The sequence below is a fragment of the Pongo pygmaeus genome, chromosome 8, assembly GCF_028885625.2.
Source record: "Pongo pygmaeus isolate AG05252 chromosome 8, NHGRI_mPonPyg2-v2.0_pri, whole genome shotgun sequence".
Taxonomy (NCBI): Eukaryota; Metazoa; Chordata; class Mammalia; order Primates; family Hominidae; genus Pongo; species Pongo pygmaeus.
The window spans coordinates 32068070-32090350 of record NC_072381.2 but is presented as its reverse complement, the minus strand read 5'-3'; the positions used below and the strand labels follow the sequence as shown (position 1 = coordinate 32090350).

The 22281-nt window shown below is 40.9% G+C and overlaps 1 protein-coding gene across 14 annotated transcripts in view; it reads left to right on the top strand.

The window, feature by feature from the left end:
- Nucleotides 1-365: 365 nt before the first annotated feature.
- ZNF438 (zinc finger protein 438) overlaps nt 366-22281 on the top strand; it is a 188492-nt gene continuing 166576 nt past the window's right edge. For 6 of the 14 annotated variants that reach the window (XM_063669741.1, XM_054435309.2, XM_054435312.2 and 3 more), the window contains exon 1: nt 921-1010. The gene's annotated coding sequence lies outside the window, so the exon portion shown is untranslated. Of the gene's footprint in view, nt 612-899; nt 1011-22281 lie in introns of those variants that run through there. The other 8 variants (XM_063669733.1, XM_063669736.1, XM_063669735.1 and 5 more) reach the window with 8 other exon arrangements.

The following is a 22281-nucleotide window of genomic DNA, read 5'->3' as shown; positions in this document are numbered from 1 at the left end:
CGTCTCAAAAAAAAAAAAGTGGGGAGCAGAGAGCCGGACTTGGACACGGGAAGGTATCGTGACATGAGTGGGTGGGGGGCTGGAAAGTTTGCCCAGGCGAAGAAGTGAACATGTTTATCCGGATCACCGTTTGTTAAATGAACAGCAACCCATAGGTAGCTTCACCGAGCCGCAACAGGAAAGGCGGCAGGCAAGGGAGAAGCTAAAATCTGCAAGAAACGGGCTGGGCTGGAGGCGGCGCCAGGGCAAGAGGGGCAGGTGGGGGCCCAAGGGAGCCAAGAGCCGGAGCCGGAAGGGCGGGACCCAGGGGCAAGGTCTACGTGGGCGTGGGAGGGGCACAGTCAAGAGATGGGCGGGGCCTGGTGGGGTCTGGGCGGAGTCTAGCGGGAGCCGCGTCGAGCTGGGGAGGAGCGAGGGACCCTGGGAGAGCTGTCTTCTCAGGGCTGAGGACCCGCCGGCACCTGATGGAGAGCAAATGGCTGTTTCCACACGTGGAGAACTTTTAACGAACACGTGAGGAAGGCGGGCAATGTCTGTGGAAAAACTACCTCACAACTCAGGCGTCTTACTCCAACCCCCAGGGCGAGAGCTGGTTTACAGTATTTCTGAAGGTCTCCGTCCCCTTTTGTCGGCCCCTCCTCCTCCTCTAACCCCGACTTAAGGCTTTGAGTGAGGCTTTGGTAGAGCAGCCGCCGCCGCAGGCGCCCCGGTCGCCGAAGCCCACCGGCATGCGGGCGCTGACGCCGTCTGCGCCTGCGCGCGGTGTCCGCTACGGGGCGGGGCGTGGAGCTCCGGGGCGTGGAGCTCGGGGGCGTGGAGCTCGGGGGCGTGGAGCTCGGGGGCGTGGAGCTCCGGGGCGTGGAGCTCGGGGGCGTGTCTCCGGTTGCGGCGCCGGGGGCGGGGCGGGGGCGGAGCCTGGGGGCCCAGCGGCCCGCGCCCGGTGGCCTGACCTCCCCGAACGCTGGGCCCGTGACGTCACCCCGCCGTGACGCGCACGCTGTAGGAAAACTGTAAGTTTACGAGGATTCCTGCAGCTCCTAGGGCTTGCGGGGCCCGCTGGCAGCTGGCAGTCCCGGCGGTGGTGGTGGCTGTGGGGGCGTCAGTTCTTTGGGGAGTCGCCGATTGTGGCGAAGAGACAGGTGTCTGCTCAGAGTGGCAGCGCGCCCTGCTGGGCGGGCGGGACCTGGGGTGCGGGAGGCGAGGCCGCGCCCCGTGGGGCCGGGCCAGCACCTTTTCCCCTGGGGCGGGGAGCGTCTCCGAGCCTGGGAGCGAGGCTTTAGAAGGGGCGGAAAGTCCAAATGGAGAGTCCCTTTTTTTCTTCCGTGATAAAGGGACTTAGATTCCTTTTCTTCCTCCTCTCAGCCATGGAGTTGGACATGTTAAGTAGGGGATGGAGGCTTCCTCTCAGAGAATAGGAATCCTATGTCCTGGCCGTTGGGATCCCACAAGTGACCCAGTCGTCGTGGACACATAAGATAACCAGTTGCTGCCTCAGTTTTCTTTTTGTGTAAAAGGCAGGTACAGCAGCCTCTGGCCTCCCTAATGGTTGTTCCCACAGCACTAGGAACACGTGAGATAACACAAGTGTGTAAATTTGCTAGGAGAAAGCTTATACACAGACACTTGGTTATTCTGAGGAATGTGGTAGCCACTGGCTATTTGACCAGGAATCTTGTAGAAGGGGAACTTTTTCACTGTTTTGCCTCCCCCCGACAACCTTCCCTCCATCTGATCCTATACCACACTGGAGCCTGTTGGGTGATCTGAACTATTGTCACTAAACTTGATAGAATGGGGGTCCCAAGAAATAACAAGTATCGTTAGCACGGTACTCTTGGCAGTTACAATGCCCCCCTTGTCTGGGTTTTGCAGAGGAAGCTTTCAGTGTGCTGGAACTAGCACATCATAGACAACACAGACTCACTGAGTTTTAAGGGTTGCTGTATCGATTTGGAATATCCAATCATCGCATCTGACTGCTTGAATATTTTGGTCAAGGGGTAGTACATTATTGATTAGTTATTACTAGACTATAATGCCTCTCAAACTCCGGGACTAGTATTCTTCAGGAACATCGAAGGGAAGAATACTGTGCACACTTCAGGGTGTATTTATACAGGAGCTCGAGAGTTCGCATTTCTGTAAATTCATTTCAGGAGTGTGATATCTTTTCATCCGGGTGGGAGGAGCCTTTGAATCAGAAAGCAGGGCTTCTAATTTTTGTTCTATTCGTTAACTAGCTTCGTGTCCAAGGACAAGTCACGCAAACTTGGAACTTTGTTTTTCGTATCTAAAATGAGAGCTGATGGTTTATCTGTTGTTGGTTTTTCCAGGATCAAATGAGATCACGAGTGTGCAAATGAAAGGCTTTCTAAGTGTGCTATTGTTATTAGCAGATTTGCATTGGTCCCCTAGCCTGGATGAGGTGTGAGTCAGAAATCTCTAGAAATAGAGCAGCAAGGAAGACAGCCTCCAACCTAGCAGGGCTCATGTTGAAGTGGGAAATAGACAACGAACAATACGTGCATAATGTAATTTCAGGTAGTTATAAGTGCAGTGAAGGGAAGGAAGAAAGACAGTGGGGGAACAGGGAAGGTTGTTTTTGGTGGGGTCTGTCAGGAAAAGCCATTCAAAGGCAGGGACACTTGAAGTGTGAGGGAAAGAGCCTGAGGTAAGAACATTTCAGAGAGGAATAATTAATAGCAATGAACACTTAAAAAAAGTAGAGCTTACCATATGTAAGGCACTATTCTGAACACTAAATTAAATTTTTACAAGTCTTTTGATATAACCTAGTATCTCCATTTCATAGATGAGGCAACTGACACACAGAAAGATTAAGAATTTGCCAAAGATTGCACAGCTGAAACGTGGTAGAGACTATTTGAACGTGGGCAGTCTGACTTCAGAGTCCAGGCTCCAGGTGACAATGCTCTGAGGTGGTCCAGACACAGTGAGAGTGTTTAGAGCACAGCAGGGAAGGGGGAAAGTGGTGGCCAATGATGGTCAAGGGCCAGGCAGGCCGTGGGGTCCTTTGTAGGCTGTGGTGAAGTAAAGATGTTGTTCTAACTGTGATGGAAAACCATTGGAAGGTTTGCGTCAAGGGACTGATGTCTGATTTAAGTTTTATTGTATGGAGAATTAACTGTAGATTAGAGTGGGTGGGGTGGAGTGAAAATGGGGAGAAAGCTGCTGTGCCCTGCAGGTGAAATGATGGTGGTTTGGGCTGGGAGAGGTAGTTGTGGAGATGATGGTAGGCAGTAGAATTGGTGATACATTTTGAAGATAGAGCTGAGGGGACGAGCTGATGTGGAATTTGAGGAAAAGGGAGAAGTGATGATTTTTTAGGTTTAGGCTGGAACAACTAGAAGTATAGTGGTGCTGTTTACTGAGGAAAATTACAAATTTAGTTTTGCACAAGTTCTAAATGCCTGTTAGACATAGTCATAACAACAGTGCTAGTAAAAATAGTAAGTATTATGTAAGTGTAAACTGAGTCCCAGGCAGGGTTTTAAGTACTTTTACCTATATTAATTCATTTAATCATCATAAGAATTATATGTGCAAGGAACTATTATTGTCCCCATTTTACACACGAGAAAACAGAGGCAAAAAGAGGTTATAAGTGATTTGTCTGAAGTCACCCAGCTTGTGAGTGATGTAGCTAGGATTCAAACCTAAGCAGTGGGGCTTTGGAGTCCATGCATTGAATCCCTGTAACCACCTCCAAGTGAACATGTTGAGTATGCATGCCTGTGAATATGGAACTCAGGGGAGTGGTCAGGGTTGGAGATACCCATTTATTTTTCTGAAGAGAAAGCCTGCTTTTGTTTTTCATCTAAGCTTTGGTTGGCTGTGGGAGAAAGATTATAGGCAGTGGGACTGTGCTAACTGGTCTTTGATTACGTACCTGATTGGGTTCATGCAGCCAGTATCTGGTATTCCCCTGCCCATTCCCCCACTGTAGGTTCCATAGGGGCAAGGTCTGTCTCTTTAATGTCTCTATCTCTAGTCCCTAATCCAGTGCCTGCTGTGTAGTAGATGTTAGGGATGACTTTATATACTGGGCATTCAGTTAGGTTTCAGAAGGTCAGAGATGAATAAAACATAGTTCTTTACCTAGAGGAGCAGAGTATGAGGAAAAACCTGTGGGAATAAAATTAGAGTAGACTAAATGCATAAATACATGCCGATTAGTTCATTCGGGTTTTCTGCGCCCTCCCCTCCCCAGCTTCCATGACTTGTGAGATGGGGCATGAAAAGGGCAAAGGGGCAAAAGAATGCCTAAGCTGTTGCAGGATGAAGTTGAGGCTCCCCAAGAGTCCTTTTCAACAAAAGAATTACTCAGAATCATGCATATTTTACTATATTTGCATTAGCTTTATTTGGCAATGATAGAATTTTTACCAAATGAAATAAATTCTGATATTTGACTATCCTTGTGAAGTGATGAGTTTTTCCAGTTCTATTACCTCAGTGTTGATAGGGCTCACCAGAGAAATAAGGGAGTTGGCTTGAAATGTTGCAGCTTGCATAATAGAGGGTGATGGAGGGGTTGGGTGAAGTATTCAGGCAGGTTTCCACCTGTTTAAGTGTATCATGCCAAAGTTCCACCTATTGGAATAAGTTTGAGTTTCTTTGCTGACCATCTCTAACATTGACATGTATTTTTTTTTGTCATAGAAAGGGGATCTGGTGATATATATCGTAGGTGGAATTGCAGATTACATCTCGTATAGCTGGATCATTGTAGAACATGGAGACTAGAACAATACCAACAAAAAAAGATGTGTCTTGTTCTTGTAGATCTTTCACGGCATACCATAACCTCAACAGTTGTCACAATTTTGTTACTTCCTAACATGAATATTTCAAATTTAAACCATGTAAGGATTATATAAAATTGCACTGCTGTAGATTTTATGGTTAATTTCAGAATTTTTTTAAATATGTAAAATTATATTTTGTTTTAAGCTTTCATTGGGAAAGTATCTAAATAACCAGATCTATGATTACTCTAAACAGGAGCCCTCTACTAACATAAATGTAGAGGGGTGCCATCTTATTTTGCAGTTCACAACATTTTAAATCTGCTCTTGTAGCTTCCCTACATTTAATGGAGTTGAAATGATTAGTCTTTATTTACACTACATTTGCAGTTAGTTTCCCAGAAACATCAGATACCCATATATGGTGTAAAGTAAAATTACATAGTCAATAGCCTGTTGATGCTCAGGTGTTATTGACTTTTAAGTTCAGGCACAGTGAGGGCAGGTTGATGGTTATTTAATTGTGTCAGGTAGCTCCCAGCAGAGGGGGAGTGATGGTAAGTTCTATTTGAAAACAACAGGAGCCTCTGTTTCTAACACTGACCATGCAAAATATAACATCCTAGATAGTAAATAAAATTCAGATTCCTTTTAAAATTTACATTTGCACAAGCAAATTTTAAACTATTTTATGAGTACTTTTATATATATGAAGATTTATTGTTGAAAACAGTGTGTCTAGCCCAGTGATAGTACATACTGAGCATTTAAATATAATTCTTTTTTTAATTAAATTTATTTTTTAAATTATACTTTAAGTTCTAGGGTACATGAGCACAACATGCAGGTTTGTTACGTATGTATACATGTCCCATGTTGGTGTGCTGCATCCATTAACTCGTCATTTACATTAGGTATATCTCCTAATGCTATCCCTTCCCCCTCCCCCCACCCCATGACAGGCACTGGTATGTGATGTTCCCCACCCTGTGTCCAAGTGTTCTCATTGTTCAGTTCCCACCTATGAGTGAGAACATGTGGTATTTGGTTTTCTGTCCTTGTGATAGTTTGCTCAGAATGATGGTTTCTAGCTTCATCGATGTCCCTACAAAGGACATGAACTCATCCCTTTTTTATGGCTGCGTAGTATTCCATGGTGTATATGTGCCACATTTTCTTAATCCAGTCTATCATTGATGGACATTTGGGTTGGTTCCAAGTCTTTGCTATTGTGAATAGTGCCGCAATAAACATATGTGTGCATGTCTCTTTATGGCAGCATGATTTATAATCCTTTGGGTATATACCCAGTCATGGGATGGCTGGGCCAAATGGTATTTCTAGTTCTAGATCCTTGAGGAATCGCCACACTGTCTTCCACAATGTTTGAACTAGTTTACAGTCCCACCAACAGTGTAAAAGTGTTCCTATTTCTCCACATCCTCTCTAGCACCTGTTGTTTCCTGACTTTTTAATGATCACCATTCTAACTGGTGTGAGATGGTATCTCATTGTGGTTTTGATTTGCGTTTCTCTGATGGCCAGTGATGATGAGCATTTTTTCATGTGTCTTTTGGCTGCATAAATGTCTTCTTTTGAGAAGTGTCTGTTCATATCTTTTGCCCACTTGTTGATGGGGTTGTTTGATTTTTTCTTGTAAATTTGTTTAAGTTCTTTGTAGATTGTGGATATTAGCCCTTTGTCAGATGGGTAGATTGCAAAAATTTTCTCCCATTCTGTAGGTTGCCTCTTCACTCTGATGGTAGTTTCTTTTGCTGTGCAGAAGCTCTTTAGTTTAATTAGATCTCATTTGTCAGTTTTGGCTTTTGTTGCCATTGCTTTTGGTGTTTTAGTCATGAAGTCCTTGCCTATGCCTGTGTCCTGAATGGTATTGCCTAGGTTTTCTTCTAGGGTTTTTATGGTTTTAGGTCTAACATTTAAGTCTTTAATCCATCTTGAATTAATTTTGGTAAAAAGTGTAAGGAAGGAATCCAGTTTCAGCTTTCTACATATGGCTAGCCAGTTTTCCCAGCACCATTTATTAAATAGGGAATCCTTTCCCCATTTCTTGTTTTTGTCAAAATTCTACTTCTTGCAGTCACTTTTATTTTTGCCTTATTATCTTCAACTCATATATATTTGTAGTAGTAGCTGGATGCTTATTTGGATACTTTACACTGTAAATGTTTGAATATATTTAAATAATTTATTTAAGTAGCACTTATTTTTGCTTCATTTCACATTTGGTTGCTTAGAAATTAAAATCTTTAGGTTTGATTTTAACATATTACACTAATGGCTAATAATTAGTAAGTCTAGGTGGAGACTAAGCTTTAGTGACAGGTTAACCAAGTTTTAACCCCAAAAGAACACCCAGAAGAAAATTCTTAGGGAATAGTAAGCAAAACCAGTATGTCGATGAAAGGAATAATTTAACCATAACTATGTAGCTATTATTCTTCAAGTTGTTACCATTCTACAGGGAGTATTTTCTTATTTGGTTCTTAAATTGCAAAGCTGTTAATTTCAGTCTGCATTGCAAGCCACCAAGCAGTGTGAAATAAATACTGGAAGATGATACTGTGAAGAATCTGAACTCAGAATGATTTTTTACTCTCCAGCACACTCTGGGGACATTTGGCAATGTCTAGAAAACATTTTTGGTTGTCACATTTGTGTGGGGGGGCATTACTCCTAGCATCTAGTGGATTGAGGCCATTATAGCATGTCACTGAATGTCCTACAGTGTACAAGACAACTTCTGAACAACAGAAAATTATCCAGTTCAAAATGTCAGTACTCCTGATGTTGAGAAATCCTGTAATATCTTTTCTTCCTTCCCTCCCTCCTTCTGTTCCTCCTTTTTTTTTTTTTTGCTTCAGAAATGGAGGTGGTAGTTTTAAGTGGCAAATGCCTGACTTGGACAAAGGATTGTGTTGTACTGCTTTTAGTTTGTTGGATAGCTGAGCTAATTTGGTTCATTTACTGAATGGGAAATAATTCTTGGAGCTAATAATAGTAGCTTTGAATTTTTTTGGTTGCTAGTGTGTCTAGTGGTTTTGTATTTGTTTTTGGCTATGAATATTTTTCTTACTAAAATTAATTTAATCTGGACTTTATATAATCCTGGATTGTAACAGGTTTCCTAGTGTGAATTCCCTTTATTGTTGTATATGTTAAATTAGCTATTTCACAGTTTCATGGTTTATATCTATCAAAATCCTTTTCACATTAATTTTCATTTTTGATTGTTACAAACAGCCCATAAAATGTGTAGGGCAAGCATTATCCTCACTATTAGACCAATGAAGAAACAGACTTAGGTTAAATGACTTTCCATATGTGTTAGCAAGTTAGTGATGAAAGCAAATCTAGAACTTTATACCTAGGAATCCTTTTTTTTTTTTTGAGACGGAGTCTTGCTCTGTCGCCCAGGCTGGAGCGCAGTGGCGCGATCTCGGCTCACTGCAAGCTCCGCCTCCTGGGTTCACGCCATTCTCTTGCCTCAGCTTCCCTAGTAGCTAGGACTGCAGGCAACTGCCACCACGCCAGGCTAATTTTTTGCATTTTTTTAGTAGAGGCGGGGTTTCACCGTGTTAGCCAGGATGGTCTCGATCTCCTGACCTCATGATCCGCCCGCCTTGGCCTCCCAAAGTGCTGGGATTACAGGCATAAGCCACCGCGCTCGGCCATACCTAGGAATCTCTTAAAGTTATCAGTTATTGTTATCCCGTTTAATCTTCTTGACAGTACTGTGAAAGAGTTATTACTCTCATTTTATTGAAAAGGAAGTTGGTTTAGAGATATTAAATAACCTATTCAGTGTCACCCAACTCTATGTAGTTTGGCTGTTTCCACTGAGCTATTCTGCGTCTTCAGATATTATCCAATAAATAAATCTGACAATTTCTGGATAAATTCACAGAATCTTTGCCTAACTTAATTAGGTTTCTTGACACTCATGTTGCCACTTGAATCATTGGTAATTCAGTGTTTGTAAGCCTATTCTAATTTGACTTAAGCAGAAACTTATCTGAGTTTTGGTAAACCATACTTGCTGGGTGGGGGAGAACCGTGCTTGCAGAAGACAGTCCTTTAAACAGGCAGAGACGTTTTTATGTAGGGTTTTGAGGAAGCACAGAGTTTGAGATTGGCTGATTTTGAAAAGTGCAAAAATTTAAGGATTAGCCAGCTTTAAACTTAGAGTTTAGAGACTGACCGGCTTTGAGGAGCAAAGGTACTGAAGTGGGGCAGTTGCTGATTGGCTTACTTTGTTGGCAAAGTGCTTAAGTGGAGAGGTTGAGTAGACTTTAAGGATTGATTGACTGGGGTAGATTTAAAACTGGTTTTGTGGTTACTTGTTTCCAGCTTAGGTCGAGAGCCAAAGAACAATCTTTTCCTTTCTTGAAGTTGAAGAATACGTACTTTTTATGTCAAACATGTTAATGTTAGCTATAGCGCTAATATAACATACTTTTGATTTTGCTTTTCTTCTGAAACTTAAAAGAAAAATGGATGTACAAATATCACTTGTTTTCTGTCTATCAATTTCAGGACAATATATTTGGAACCCAGACTGCCTCAAGGATTATTTTTATATGTAGTTAAAAAGGTAATATATTATTTGTGGAAATATATTAATGCTTTAAAAATTACGGTGAAGGCTATGCTGTCTATGGTGAAGGTTATGTCTTTTTTTTTTCTCTTTTGGGAGTGTGTTATATTATGTGCCTGCCAAAATTAGTCTTGATAGATGCCGAATTATAGATCTAGAAATGTGTTGTTTTTGCTGTTATTAGAGATACATCTAGAAGTGATTACTTTTTGAATGTTACTTGGAAAGTATTCTTATCAACATTATGAAGAATTAGTGATTATATTGCATATATTTTATAGAACAAGGCAAGCAAAATATTTTAGTATTGCAAATCATGTTACTATAATTATTATATCATAGTACCATTTATATAAAGTATTAGGTTGGTGCAAAAGTAATTGCGGTTTTGGACCGTGAATTTTAAATCATTATAAGTAGGCTCAGACACATCTTTATTAATCAGAGTAGGAAGCATTATAATCAACACATTTTTGCCAATAAGAAATAAGTTTGTTCATTCCTGTAGCTTAAAAATTCATGCTTTGGGATTTGGAAAGCATTTTCTGCTTTCCAAAAACCTGCTGGTTTTGGAAGCATTTTCCTTTCAAATAGTTGTCGAGATGCTTGAAGAAGTGGTAGTTGACAAGAGGTCAGGTGAATATGGCGGATGAGGCAAACTTCATAGCTCAATACATTCAGCTTTCGAAGCGTTAGTTGTGTGTCCTGCGGTTGAGCATTGTCATGAAGAAGAATTGGGCCCTTTCTGTTGACCAACGCTGGCTACAGGTCTTGCAGTTTTCAGTGCATCTCATTGATTTGCTGAGTGTACTTCTCAGATGTAATGGTTTCACCAGGATTCAGAAAGCTGTAGTGGGCCGGGTGTGGTGGCTCACGCCTGTAATCCCAGCACTTTGGGAGGCCGAGGTGGGTGGATCACCTGGGGTCAGGAGTTCGAGACCAGCCTGGCCAACATTGCGAAACCCCGTCTCTACTAAAAATACAAAATTGGCCAGACATGGTGGCGTGCACCTGTAGTTCCAGCTACTTGAGAGGCTGAGGCAGGAGAATTGCTTGAACCTGGGAGGCAGAGGTTGCAGTGAGTTGAGATTGTACCACTGCATTCCAGCCTGGGTGACAGAGTGAGACTCCATCTCAAAAAAAAAAAAAAAAAAGAAGAAGAAAGCTGTAGTGGATCAGACCGGCAGCAGGCCACCAAACAGTGACTATGGCCTTTTTTTGGTGCAAGTTTGTTTTTGGGAAGTGCTTTGGAGCTTCTGGGTCCAGCCACTGAGCTGGTTGTTGCCAGTTGTCATATAAAATCCACTTTTTGTCACACGTCACAATCCGATTGAGAAATGGTTCAGTATTGTTGTGTAGTATGAGACGGCACTTCAAAATGACGATTTTAAAAAATTTTTCCTCAGGTCCTGAGGCACCCACTTATTGAGCTTTTGCAACTTTCCAATTTGCTTCAAATGTCAAACGACCATAGAATGGTCAATGTTGAGTTCTTTGGCAACTTCTCACATAGCTGTAAGATAATCAACTTCAATGATTGCTCTCAATTGGTCATTTGTCAACTTCTGATGGCCGGCCAATGATGTTCCTCATTTTTGAGTCTCCATTGCAAAATTTCTTGAACCACCACTGTATTGTGCTGTAGTTTTTAGTAGTATTTGTTAGTAATTCCTAGGCCAAATGTGTTGTTGATGTTGTGAGTTGTCTCTGCTGCTTTATGAACCATTTTGACCCCGAATAAGAAAATTGCTGGAATTTGCTATTTGTCTAACATCATTTCCATAGTCTAAAATAAATATAAAATAAACAGCAAATAATAAATCATTAGAAAAAAAAACAAAGTGAGAAATGTCCATTAAAATGATATATAGCATAACCACATTTATTTTAAGAATGTATTCCAGTATCAAAAGGCAAATTCCAACAATGCAAAACCTGCAATGAACGTTTGCACCAACCCAATATTTCAGTTGTTTAACATTTATTTAGAATATTTTTCTTTTTCAGTATGAAATAAAGAACTACTGTACTATCTATAACTATTTACTCTGTGACAAAACATTTTTCTAAATTGATCTCTCACAGTAATATTTTAAATTATTATTTTCCTATGGAGATGTTAAAATAAATTTAAGGCATTTATTATCTTAGAAGTTATAGAAGTCAGAATGAGTTTTTGGTGTAATTTCTTTTTTGTATTGAAGTTTTATTTTTAAATGCCCTAAGTGCTGTCTGTATTTACATATGTAATAAGCTCATAACATGTTAAAAAATGGGTGCTGTTGTAAGCTGAGATTGCGCCACTGCACTCCAGCCTGGGTGACAGAGTGAGAGCCTGTCTCAAAAAAAAAAAAAAAAAGGTTGCTGTTGTTTTTATATGCAGTCCCTATTTCCTTCCTTAATCTACAGCTGTTGTGTCATACCTTCATTCCTGCCTTCCAGGTAGGAATAATCCAGTGGTAAAACTATGTGCGATTTAGATATTTTTATGGGAACACTCTTTAAAAATGTAAAGTCTGATTCTTGTTTCTGTTGACAGACCAAATTTCTGACCTGTATGATAGTTAACCTTAAGAGGTTAATCTTAGCCTAGTGTGAAAATTAATACTATAGTTAATATATTATAAAATTATTTATATATTATAACATTAACATTATGAGCAATAAGTAATATTGTTTTTGACAGAGCTGTTGTTTAACTACTAAAAGGTATTCAAACACTGTTATCTTTAACAGTTAAACTTTATAAATTTATACTAAGGAGAAATAAAAAAATCCTTTTTATTTGGGAATGCAAGCTCCTTTAAATTATCAGGCCCAGAAAGGCATTTAAAATGTAACAGCAGTCATATCTCATTCCCCCTAGAGCTAAATAATGACCTCTTCAAGCTGCTTGCTTTTGGGGCTCCAGACTAACTGACGCCAAGTACCCATAAAATGCCATATTACCCTGTAGTTCAACAACGTATATCCAATCACCAAGCAATGTTATTTTTGTAAACCAATGAGAATTTCTGATGAACAGCTTTTGTAATTGCCGCCTCTCCTGATTCGTCCTTTTTTTCTTTAAAAACTTGAGACTCTTTTGTTTTCTGGAGCACTCAGCTAGGCAACTTGGAAGTGTGTCCCTGGCTGCGGTCCTCAACCTTTGTGCTTGAATAAACTCTAAACTACAGTTTCACCCTTTTGATTATTTTAGGTTCACGCTAAATATGTACTTAAAATTCCTAGGAAAAAATTGATTCCTGAATATGGTTACTAACATTATTCTTGTTATCTGCAGTATGAAATAAATGGATTTGAAATGTATTTTTCTCTGTGTACATGCAGTGAATAGTTGGGCTCTTATTTGCCTAGTGATATGATAAAGAATCTTAGGTTAGGTTATCTTTTGTAGTAAAATGGAAAAAAAGAGTTACATGTTCTTCAATAAAAGCCTTATTTTCTAGTCTTTGCTAGTATAATGGGTAAAATGGTAGCTCAAATTTTAATTTGCATTTTTTTACTTACTAGTGAGTGAGAGTGAGATTCTCTTCATTTACTTGTATGGATTTCACTTACAGTTCCAAATTTAGCAAATAAAAATACAGATACCTTGTTAAGTTTGAGTTTCAGGTAAGCAACAAATAAATTTTTAGTGTAAGTATGGGCCATGCAATATGCAGGACATGCTTCTACAAAAAACAATAATTATTTATCTGAAATTCAGATTCAGTGGGGCATCCTGTATATTATCTGGCAAACTTCACTTCACTTTCTGTGAGTTGTCTGCCTCTGGCTTTTTGTCAGATTTTCAATTGCACTTTCTATCTTTTGGTTGTTGTTTTTGCAGCAGTTCTTGGCATACACTGGATTTGAATCCCTTGCCTTTTTAGATGTTGCAAACATATTCTTCCAGTCTTTTGCCTATCTTCTAATTTTGTCTGTGGTGTCCAATTCATCAAAATTGACACCATCAAAATTTTTCCATGTTTATGCTTTTGAGATCTTGGAGAAATCTTTCGTCATCCCAAGGTTGCAAATATGTTATTTAACTTTTTCTTTCATTAGCATTATAGTTTTACGTTTTATACATTGGTTTTTAATACATTTGTTATTTATTTTATGGGAAGAATATTAGGAGATGAGGTTAGAGAGGCAATGAAGGGGCACATTGTGTGAAGACTTGTCGGTCATTGTGAGAACTTTGGTTTTTATGCTAAGTGAAATAGGAAGCCCTGGAGGGTTTGGAACAGAGGGTGCCATTGTCTGAACCGTGCCTTTAAAGAAACTCTGATGACTATGGAGAATAGATTGTATGAGAGTGTGGCAAAGACTGCTAATTCTGCTCCAATATCTAATTCCTCCTTTCTTCTACTACCAGAACCCTGTTGGTTTAGCCAGATACATGGCTATGTACATAGAGACTGTTTTTAAACTCCTCCTGCCAATAAGTATGGCTTTGTGATTAGGTTTGGGCCAGTTAGATAAGAACACAAGTGATATGTGCAAATTCTGAGTTATCTTTGTAAATATAAGGTGCTTGTCCTGAAGTTCGTCTGCCCACACCACTCCCTTTCCCCCTAACTGAAAGCAGCAGCAACTGGAATGGCAACAGTTACCTTGAACCTAAAGATCCCTCTGCCTAGGTTCCTGGATGACCTTGTGGAACAGAACCAATTACTACTCTCCATCTTCTCCCTGGCCATCTGCCTATCTCTCTCTTGTTTCAAGGAAGAGAATAAACTTTCTTGTGTTAGCCACTGGTTCTTGGCATCACTTTATTACAGCAGCTTAGCCCATAGCCTGTATAGTAGAAAAAATGGCACCCGAAGTGGTGTTCAAGAATTAAAAAGCTGAAATGTATAGCACTGGTTAAGTGGTTGGTCAACACACAGTAGAAAACATGTTATAGGCTGGAAAACTGGTGACCCTTATTATGTGGTGGCAAAATGTTCAGTGAGACTGTCACCTCTAATAACTTGGAAGAGAGTCAATTTGTCTACCCAGTTTGTACCTCCAGGGAAATAGTTAGAAAGAATCAGACTGCTAATATGAGTTGATTAGTCCTTGCCAGTAACTACAAGAGGGCATCAAATAAGAGAACGATTAGTCAGTTTGCAATTAGAGTTGAAAGGGAGTATAGTTTTTAGTTATAATATACAGCTAAAGGAGGTTCTCTCTGCCAATGGCCTGTGGTCTGAATTGACTGAGAGGCCAGTAATATGGGGCATTGCAGTGTTGGAAAAAATTGCTTCTCTGTGCCAAACAGCAAGAGGTAAGATAGTCATTCTCAGGAATCTCCTGTTAGATTTTCTTGGCCTGACAGTGGCAGACAGTCCAGGCAAGGTTCAAATTAAGGATTTGCTTTTCCACCTCAACCAGTCATTTGAACTATGTAAAAGCTTCAGTTACAAATACAAAATCTCAGTTCCTTACAACAACAAAGGTTTATTTCTTACTCATGACATGTTAGCCGTGGCTGTGTTCCACATACTTTGTCACTTCAGTATTTAAGCCAAAGGAATAAGCCTGTTTGGGACATTGCCATTCTTGTGACAGGCAAAAGAGATATGGCAGAACCAGTGTCTTGGAAGTGGTACGTGTTACTTTTGTTCATATTTTAGTGGCCAAAGCAAGTCAAATGGCTAAGCCTGAAATCAGTCAGGTCAGAAGGATTATCTCAAGTCACGTGGTCTGTCCTGATGTCAGTGGGTTGGAGTGGTATAATCCTCCTGATGTGAATCAGATAATCTCAAGGTAGCTAACCTTCAATCAAGAGAGGGTTGAAGAGAGGGAGGGATGACTGTGTCACAGAGACCAGCAGATAAAACAGGAGAGTTGACAAGCTTAATATCTATGACCAGATTAAATCCTTAGTTGTGATTACTACTTTCTTGTGGAACTGACTGAGGCAAACAGACCTTTTGAAATTTTTAGGAGATTATGTTGCCAAAGATCCCATAAGTTTGGCTTGCAAAAGCCTCTGCTGGTTTGATATTGTTTGACACCTAAAGCAACCCTTGGTCCCAAATTTGCACCAGCAGGAAGTAGGCTATTAGATCTTTGCTGCCCTATTGGAGCACATACTCTTCCAAGTTTGCTTCATGTATGACCAGAAAGGATAATGGAAAAGAAAAAATCTTCCAAAAGCAAAGCCAAGACTGCTTGGACAAGGGTCTTCCCCTCAGAGAACAGAATCTGAAATGAACCAAGGGACTTGCCTTCTTGCTAGAGCAGAGATACTTTGCAATTCCTTTCTAGAAGTATTTCATCATTGATAAAAATGTGTGTTTGCTATTCTTTTATTTTCAGAATGGAAGACTTAATTGCATTAATCTCATTTGTATTCCACAGTTGTATTTTGTGTGCGATGGTGGTGGTGGAGAGCAGAGGTTATACTCTTTTGTTAGTTTGTGGGCCGCTGCCCTAGGAAGGAGCTACACGGATGTGCATGGGTTGAAGAGGGTTGTGTATTGCCCAGAGACCTAGACTTTAAGCTAAATCCAGTAACTGGATGAGACTTCAAGTTATCCCTTTAGAAAGGAGATGACTATTTCAGAGTGGGAAGAAGGATGCACTCCCACCTTTGGTACGTATTTAGCTAGGCACATAACCCCTACATAGAAATTGTATTTCTTATGCTCCTTGTAGCCAGATGAAGCCACATTTCTAAGTTTTGGCCAGTGGGATGACAGTGGAAGTGACATATGGTACTTTTAAAAGCATATTTGTATTAAAAAAAGCGGCTTGTTAGTCATATTCTTTTCCCTCCCATCCCCATAAATGAAGCATTGGTGAGTTAGCTTCAATCATGCACCTGAGGGCAGTGCCCCAAGGAGTGGTAAGAGAAGACAGGAGGAATCTTAGTCTCTGGATGACCTTATAGAGCAAAGCTACTTACCTTCCCTTGAACACTTGTCTGCCTCTTGACTGTAACATGAGAGAGAAATAAATTCTTTTTTTTATCTGAGCCACTATATTGGTCTCATTACAGGAGTTTAGCTTGTATCCTAGTTAATAGAGATGGCAATGATATAAGCAGGAAACAAATATAGAATGTTAGATTGGAAATTATTCTTGATTTTTTTCAGTTGAAACTTTTCATTTATGTATTCTTTCTATGAAAATTTATTTTTCAGATTGTCTAATTATACCAATACTTTAGAAATAAAGCTCTTACTTTGACATCACCCCTGTTATAATTATGCTATATTTCTTTTTATTTTCATAAGCATATGCTTTACATATTAAAATTTTATATCCTGATATTTTCATGTGATATCTATTTTCTTTCTTGCTTTAGAGTTCTTATATTTGCATGGTTATTATTGTATAACACTTAGTTTTACTGTACTTAAAATTTTATTATGATTGGTCACTGTGGACTAGTTATGTTCCCCCAAAATTCGTATGTTGAGGCCCTAACCTTCCACATGACAGTATTGGAGATGTGGCCTTTAAGGAGGTGATTAAGGTTAAGTAAGGTCATAAGAATGGACCCCTGATCAGATAGAACTGGTGCCCCTATAAAGAGAGGAAGAGATACCAGAGCTCTTTTTTCACCTGTGTGAAGACACAGTAAGAGTATGGCCATCTGCTAGCAAGGAAGAGGGTCCTCATCAGAACCTGACAGTGCCAGCGCCATGATCTTAGACTGCAGCCTCCAGAACTGTGAGGAAGTCCCAGTCATGGTATGTCATTATTGCAGCTGAAGTTGATAGTATATTGGCATTTAGATTGCTTTCAAGTTTTCCTTCTATAAACAATGCTGTTTTTTGTTTTTGTTTTTGAGACAGAGTCTCACTCTGCCGCCCAGGCTGGAGTGCAGTGGCTTGATCTCAGCTCACTGCAACCTCAGCCTCCCAGTTTCAAGCAATTCTCCTGTCTCAGCCTCCCGAGTAGCTGGGATTGCAGGCATACACCACTACGCCCGGCTAATTTTTGTATTTTTAGTAGAGACGGGGTTTTACCATGTTGGCCAGGCTGGTCTTGAACTCCTGACCTCAGGTGATCTGCCTGCCTCGGCCTCCCAAAGTGCTGGGATGACAGGTGTGAGCCACCGCGTCCGGCCATAATGCTGTATTCTTGTAAAAATTATTTATTTGTTAAATTATCTTACGTAGGACTCAGTCTAAAATAATTTTATTTTATCACTGGTTAATGACAGAAACAATATTGATAATAATAGTAATAACAATGGCAATCAGCAATGATGATTATAATAAAGACAGCTATGAGAATGACAAGATCAATAACAGTAACAGACTGGGTATGGTAGCTCACGCCTGTAATCTCAGCACTTTGGGAAGCTGAGGTGGGAGGATCGCTTGAAGCCAGGTGTTCAAAACGAATCTGGGTAACATAGCAAGACCTTGTATCTACAAAAAAAATTTTCTTTTAATTAACTGGGCATGGTGGCATATGCCTGTAGTCTCTGCTACTCAGGAGGCTGAAGTAAGGGGATGGCTTTAGCTCAGGAGTTGGAGTTATGATCACACCACCGTACTGTAGCCTGGGTGACAGAGTGAGACTCTGTCTCTAAAAATCTATCTATCTATCTATCTATATATATATCTATATATATATACACACACACATTTATATATAATTATAGCAGTAAGAATGACTTATATTTATTGCATGTTTACTGTATGCAGGCACTGTTTTAAGGGTTTATCTTATTTGATCCTTACAACAGATTTATGAGGTAAGTACTGTTGCTCGTGTTTTGTAGATAAGGCAAGTGAGGCACTGGGAGGTTGGGTACCTTTGCCGTCGTCACGCAGCTGATTAATGGTAAAGTGTAGATTCTCGCTAGGCTTTACTTGCCACAGAGCATGCTATGGACTGAATTGTATTGCCACCAAACTCATGTGGAAGCCCTAATCCTCCATGTTGATAGTAATTAGAGATGGGGTCTTTGGTAGATAATTAGGTTTAGATGAGGGCTTGAAGTTGGGGCCCTCATGATGTGAATAGTGTGCTTATAAGAAGAGACACCAGAGAGCTTACTCTTGCTCTTCCACTGCCATATGAGGCCACAGTGGTAAGGTGGCTGTCTGCAAGCCCAGAAGTGGCCCTTATCAGAAAGTGACCATGCTGGCACCCCGATCTTGGACTTCTCAGCCTACAGAGCTGTGAGAGAATAAATTTCTGTTGTTTAAGCCACCCAGTTAAATTTCTGTTGTTGTGGTAGCTCAGACAAAGACAAAGCCCATGCTCCTAACTGTGACATGACATGATTAGAGGCTTTTTGTTTTGTTTTGTTTTGTTTTGTTTTCAGATCACACAGTCAGTATAGCAAATTGGACTGCAGAGAAGGGACCAAAAAAGTGGAAAGGACACCAAGAAAGAATAATGTTACTGAAGCCAAGAGACAAGCATTTTAAGATCAAGGATGTCATTATTAAATTGATACACTTTGAGGGAATTTTCATTTAAGAAGTCATCTGTGCTTTGGGAAGAGCAGTTTTTGTGTTTGCAGTCTAGATTGCAGAGGGTTAAGTAGGAAATGATGTGGGGTAGGGGAGACAGTAAAAGCAGTTTAAACTCTTTTTCGGACTTGGCTGTGAAGGAAAAGAGGCAAATAGGAAGTGGCAAGAGAGACATAAAGTCTGGGGATGTATATTAGTTTGGTTCATTTTTTTAAATGAACCAAATGATGGGAGAAATGTAAGCATTTATGTGCAGCAGGGTAAAAGAAGAGAAGGAGAGATAGAAAATGTGGAGGGGGGAGTGGATAAATGATGGCATCAGATCCCTATGGAGGTGGATACCTTAAGTTGCAGATTAGTTTTGAGCAGGAAGTTTCTTTCCTGCATCTTCCTGGCACCTTCCTCCACAGTGCCAGGAAGGAGGGAAGAATGTACGTGTGTTTGTTGGTCAGTGAGGGTGGAGGAAACTGAGGGAGTCTGACCTAATAACCCCTCTTTTGTTTCTGTGGAGGTGATGTCATTTTCTGAGTGAAGGGGGAGTAGGAAGCTTGAAAGTGGTGGACCTTTGGAATTGAATCTGTGGGACATGAGAGAGCCTGAGAGAGGATTGATGGCAGCAGTGAGAAGGGTCTGCTGAGGTGGGAGGCCATGTATTTGTGGAATTCCCAGCTTGTGCGGTTGGGGATTTTAAAACAATGATCTCTAGTCCAGGTATGGGACTAAAGAAGTAGACTCTTACATTGGTTTAGGGAGTGTATGTGGAAGGACAAGCCAGTAAGACAGTTGAGAATTTAGGCCAGGGAGTGAGAGGTTATTAGGTCAGACTCCCTCAGTTTACTTCACCCTCACTGGCCAATAACCACACACACATTCTTACCTCCTTTCTGGCATTGTTGGGGAAGAGGGTCCCTCTTTCTGGGAGATCAGATTCTGGGTTACAATGGATAAGAAGTGAAGCTTGGAGGATGGTTAATGGATTAGGAAAGATAGAGTGAAGTGGGAAAGAGAGAGTCAAGTGGGGAAAGACCAGAGCTTAACAGGTTTAAGAACAGAGTTGGTGTATGCAGTCATTCCTTCAATAAATGTGTATTGAGCATTTATCTTCTAGACACTGTTCTAGGTGCTGTGGCCCCCTAGATCAAAACAGTGATCAAAACAAAATCTGCCCTTGTAGAGCTTAATTCCAATGGGGAGGTAGATGATTAACATATATTATATGTATAAACATATACATACTTGTATGTATAATTTCAGATGGTAAGAAAATGTCAAAAAGAAAATGAGATTGGCCGGGCACTGTGGCTCATGCCTGTAATCCCAGCACTTTGGGAGGCTGAGGCGGGCAGATCACAAGGTCAGGAGATCGAGACCATCCTGGCTAACACTGTGAAACTCTGTCTCTACTAAAAATACAAAAAAATTCGCCGGGCGTGGTGGCGGGCACCTGTAGTCCCAGCTACTTGGGAGGCTGAGGCAGGAGAATGGTGTGAACCCAGGAGGTGGAGCTTGCAGTGAGCCAAGATCACGCCACTGTACTCCAGCCTGGGCGACAGAGCGAGACTCCGTCTCAAAAAAAAAAGAAGAAAAAAAAAGAGAAAATGAGATCAGGGAAGAGACTCTGAGAAGTGACCTCTGAGCAGAGACATGAATGTTATCAGGGACACAGCAATGCAGATGTCTGAGAGCATTCCAGGGCAAGGAAACAGCCCATATGTGTGCAAAGCCCTGGCAGGGGCTTGTATGAGGAACAGCCATGGCACTGGGGAGCGTGAGTGAGGAGGAGGACAGTGGTAATAAATTAGGGCCATGATACATTAGGGCCACTGTAAGGACCTAGGATTCTATTCAAGGGTCGTGAAAAGCCGTTGAAAGTGTGAGTCAGAGACGTAACATCTGTTTTACTTTTCTGAAGGCTCATACTGGCTGCTTTTTGGAGAGTTGATTGGCCATGGGTAATTAAGTAATCCAAAGAGGTGGAAGGACAAGAGATGGTGGTTCACAAATAACATATGGGAATTTGAGATTTCAGCAGTTGAGTGCTTCTGAGTGAGAATCTCGTTGCTATTCCTTTAAGCAGACACACCCACTCCACAATAGACATTCTTTTCTGTGGATGAAGGCCTGACCCTGACCCTTGGCTTATACCGCACCCTTTCCTGTTTTTGACTCTCTTCCTCACCAGCTCCATTATTCATTCTCCCATTTTGTCCTCACCTTGTCTTTCATATCTGAGGCACATTGTTGTTTTCCTGGCCAAGACTTCCTCTAGATCTAGGTTTTCAGACCTTTTATTCAGTCTGACTTCAGACTTCAGTCTGCAGAAAACTTTGATGGAAGCCCAGTGTGTCAGCCAGGGGAAACTGAGGGAAATGGGGGTCAGGAGTGCAGTGCTCTGCCCACTTGCAGTTGTACTCTGACCTCCAAAGCAACTTTGAGACACCTTCTGAGAAGCATTAGCCTGCCAGCTCACAGTGTGGGAAAGCCCCACGTTGAACTGTTGTTCTTTTGCAGCAGCTCATCCCTGGGATCACCCCAGGCCATGCTCTCTCTGCTCAGCCTGTGCCTTCTTAATCCTCAGGCACCCGTTTTGCCTGAAAGTGGTACGTGCACCCTCCCGTTACAAAGTGGTGTGCTGAGGGCACTCAGAACCATGAAGCATGCATGGTGCATCTTCCTGAGTGTTAATTTTCCTCACTGGCTATTATTTAATCCACTACATTTTTATAGTAAAAATTAACATAGTTCTAATTATACACCATGGGTTCTGTCTGTCCTTCTCAACAAAATCTTTTTTTTTTTTGGAACAGGGTCTCACTTTGTTATCCAGGCTGGAGCGCAGTGGTGTAATAATAGCTCACTGCAGCCTTGAACTCCTGGGCACAAGTGATCCTCCTGCCTCAGCTATGCAAGAAAGTACCTAGAACTACAGATGTGCACTACCGTGCCCGGCTAATTTTTAAATTTTTTTTCTGGAGCAGGGTCTTGCTTTGTTGCCCAGGCTGATCTAAAACTCCTGGCCTCAAGCTGTCCTCCCTTCTCAGTCTCCCAAAGTGTTAGAAACACAGGCATGGGCCATTGTGTCTAGCCAACAAATTTTTTTATTGACCCTAATTAAACATGTTAAATTTTTTTATGCTGAAAGAAAATAGATGTATTATAGTTTAGAATGTAACATTTGTGTACAATTTTTAAGGAAAAAAAATAAGATCAAGAGATTTAAAGTTTGCATGGGCCACTTAGGGTTATGTCTTTAGTCTTCTCAGGATTATTAGGTCCCTCAGCTCTGAATTAGGACTACTTTGATGGAAAAGGTTAGAACTACCTATTTAAGTTGTCAGATTTGTAATTCTGTATTTTAATTCTGTTTTGTTTAATGGAGCTATTATAACATTTTTATTCAGCATGGAGTAGGAACTGGCCATGAGTTAGTCTCTGAATCATTAGGCTTTTCTGGTTAAAGGTAAACATATAAGTATTTCCT